General features: G+C 34.4%; 1 long non-coding RNA gene across 1 annotated transcript; it reads right to left on the bottom strand.

The window, feature by feature from the left end:
* Window positions 1-1,265: 1,265 nt before the first annotated feature.
* On the bottom strand, window positions 1,266-3,068 carry LOC145124067 (uncharacterized). The gene is made up of 3 exons (XR_013715495.1): window positions 2,956-3,068; window positions 1,464-1,635; window positions 1,266-1,387 (listed from the first exon to the last, which is right to left on the bottom strand). It is a non-coding gene; the product is annotated as an uncharacterized LOC145124067 (long non-coding RNA).
* Window positions 3,069-3,672: the final 604 nt, after the last annotated feature.

The raw sequence follows: 3,672 nt of genomic DNA, 5'->3' as shown, positions 1-3,672 counted from the left end.
AAAACACATTGTTGTGTATGATTTGATGAGTAAATAGTACAAGAATATAAGTCAAAGTTTATCTGTCCCTTTTATCCCAAGGGGTAAAAGCGATATCTTGGGCCCCTCGATGATTTTGTGTTGACTTATGTGTCGGGCCCGGTCAGGACTGAATTGATGTGTTCAATTAAGTTCGCTGTCAAACAGATCAGAAATCGGGAAACAAAATGTTGGACATTGAGAATGATTATGTTCCATGTCTTTGTCCACACGATATCTTGCAAAACGGAGGATTATATGATCCCTTATCTAAAGGACGCGTCATTGACTAGGTCAGAGTTTGACAGCGGCTTTTGAAAGCTACAATTGCTAATCAGATTCTGAAGTCATACTTGCATTTATAGTTATTAGACTTATCCAAGTGGGAGACTGTTGGATTAGGTGTCTAAGCCCATAACTATAATTGGTATGTACTTGATTTGATAGTAGCATGGTCCTTTTGGGTTGTCTTCACCATAGCAACTTGAGAGGATGACTTTTGGAGAAAGATGTTAACTAATGATTTATTAATATATTATAAGAACAATATATTAATTAGAAATCATATTATTTCATTAGTATTAATCAGAAATTAATTTGGAATTAATTTTGGGATTAAAGGAACTGATTAAAAGAACGGGACTTCTATGCAAATCAATGATAGTTGTAGAGTTGGGCTGATGGACTCCTCTAGAAGGGAGTGGACGAAATCTATAGGAGGCCCTATAGAATTTCGTCCAAGGCTTCTAAGGTGGAGATCCATGGACTGCTTAAGGCCTAAGCAAGGAAATTAGGGTTTCACCTAAAAACCCTAGCAACCTCAACTATTTAAAGGACCCCTAGCATGTGATTTTAGACCCCATGCATTCTAAGAGAACCCTAGCCGAAAATTATAGTGCTTCATCACCTATCTCCTCTCATCCTTTGCTATTGGTGTTTGTGACTCCATTAGAGGTACAACACTTGAGGCACTAAAGCTTTCAAGAGTCAAGATCATCCAAGGAAACTCTTGTTATTACTAGATAGCAAGCAAGGTATTATTCTAACCCTAGTTTTCATATTGATTTCGAATTGTATGCTAGTATTAGGGTTGTTGCTTTGGAATTTCTATTTGCATGTATAACTAGAGAAAAACTTAGATCCAAAGCAATTAGGGTTGCATGATCACATATGATTGTTGTTATGCTCAAAACCCAACATTTTTATCATCAATAATAACATGCGACATAGAATTAAAACTACTTGGATCCATGGATGGTGCCACACAGTCCGCACCACTCACAACTGCATCCCCGAATATTTGATCCCATGCTTCTTATAGTTCTAAAGAAGGTTGTTTTTTACGAAATCCATTAACATTCAGGTTTTCCTATATAATATAATATTTCTAGGTTAGTATTCAGAATAACGAGATAGTAAGCTATTAGTAAAAAATAATTTATTACCTTAATTTTTTTGTCCCACCATTCATCGGAACAATTTAGTTGTCGTGTACTCTCATTCCAACCTAAACCAATCTCCCTAATTTTTAACGACTTCCTAAGATTATAGTCTTTTCTCATTCCATCATACTTGTTCTTTAACGTTTTGTAGTTATTTAACGTGGTATGAGCATATCTGTCCAATCAAAAAAAATTCCCATGATCATTATTTAATGCCATAGTACCTGAGTTTGAATTCAAATAACACATTATTAAAAGTGTGTAAACACATGTGAGCCAATATAATGAAAAAATTGGAGGTTGTATAGGAATGAGAAGTTGTGTAAGAATTGGAGTAAGCAAACAAACAACAAATGTATGATAAGGCATAAATAGCAGAATAGATGCGTTAATCCCCCAAAAATATTGATATAGTAATTTGACAGAAGTTTAAAGAATCAGTGTTCCTATGGTTTGATACATGCAAAAGAGAAACTCTGATGATAAAAAAAAGCTAAAAATTAGATCTTAAGTTGCTTAAAGGAATAAGCAATCTAGATATTACCAAGGTATAACGAATTTAATGGTTAAATGAGATTCATTTAGCCCCCAAACCTGCTGGTATATCAAGAAAAGATAACAGGGGCAAAATGGTCAAAAACCCAGAATTAATAGATACTTTAATGTAACTGGGGGAGGGATGTATCATGTATATTTCTTTGATTGTTCCATGTTAGGAATGCCTAGGTAAAAGCAGGTTAAAGCTTTAAAGCTCAAGTATCTATGATTTGATATATGCAAAAAAGAAACTCTGATGATAAAAGAAAGCTAACAATTAGATCTTAAGTTGCTTAAAGGAATAGACAATCTAGATATTACCTAGGTATAGCGAGTTTAATGGTTAAATGAGATTCATTTAGCCCCCAAACCTGCTAGTATATCACAGAAAAGATTTCAGGGGCAAAATGGTCAAAAACCCAAAATTAATAGATACTTTAATGTAACTGGGGGAGGGATGTATCATGTATATGTCTTTGACTGTTCCATGTTAGGAATGCATAGGCAAAAGCAGGTTAAAGCTTTAAAGCTCAAGTATGTGCATATTTGTATATTTATGATGTATAAACTGTGAAAAATAATTTCATTCTATATATTGTTTTGGTTTTATGCGTGTATCATTTATATACACACAAACACATATCAACTAATTTAACTAACATAAATCTTGCTTTTACCTAGGCATCCCTACATGTTCTATACCAATTTAAATAACACAAATCTTGGAATTTACAAAGAATTCCAACAAATGAAAACTAATTACAGCACTCTTGACCCACATACTTTTAGAGATCATGCATGTATGGCAAAAAAAAAAAAAAAAAAGATACGCATGCCTTTCCCTATGTAAGAATTTGTTTGCAAAAGTTCTGTTATCAACAATTAATGTATTAAAAGTATTAAACTCTGATGAAGATGAACCAACTTCTGTGAACATAGACATGAATTGAAAATTTACCTTGTTTGATGAAAAATTCTTCACTGCGTAGGGAGGAACAAGATCGACAGTAGGAGAGTAATAGGATCGACAGAGGTTCTTCGTGAGAGCCGCATAATGGAGAAACGATCGTGATTAGGGTGGAAATATCGGCATGATCTGACATGTGAGAGGCAATTTAGTAATTTTGTTATACTAGGGTTGGAGCTTTTTTTTTTAATTCTTTACCAATTAGCTTTTGATTTTGGACCATTTTGGTTTGGATAAAAGCTAAACGTAGAATGAGACTTTTTTTTTCGAGATTTTTCTTAAAAACTACAAGCCAGAAGCTCCTAAAAGCTGTCGAAACCTTAAGCTGCCAGTCTCCAATTGGAATCGATGACGAAACTTCACGTTGATGAAACGGTAGTTTCCGTCACAGAATCCGTCACTAAAAGGTTACACCAACATATTTACATTGAATTTACACTTATTAGGACTTTGTGACAGATTTCAACGGATTCATGACGGATTTCTGATGGATTTTCAACGGATTTTAACAAAGTCACACTAAATTTTACACTTGACGATTAAATATTAGGAGTTGCCCGTGCCACCCTGGGACACCAAGTAGGTCCGCCCTGGATGAAATAGTTTCAATCAACTTGCTTTTTATGTTGGTACCCTCCAAGTTTATCACCAAGTCGGTACTTATTCGATCACCAAATTCAAATTCAGGGTCGTAGCATTATGAACCAA

The sequence above is a fragment of the Lactuca virosa genome, chromosome 7, assembly GCF_052849685.1.
Source record: "Lactuca virosa cultivar CGN04683 chromosome 7, Lactuca_virosa_CGN04683_v6, whole genome shotgun sequence".
In the NCBI taxonomy this organism is placed as follows: domain Eukaryota; kingdom Viridiplantae; phylum Streptophyta; class Magnoliopsida; order Asterales; family Asteraceae; genus Lactuca; species Lactuca virosa.
The sequence above is the reverse complement of the archived record's forward strand: the minus strand, read 5'-3'. Positions and strand labels throughout refer to the sequence as shown.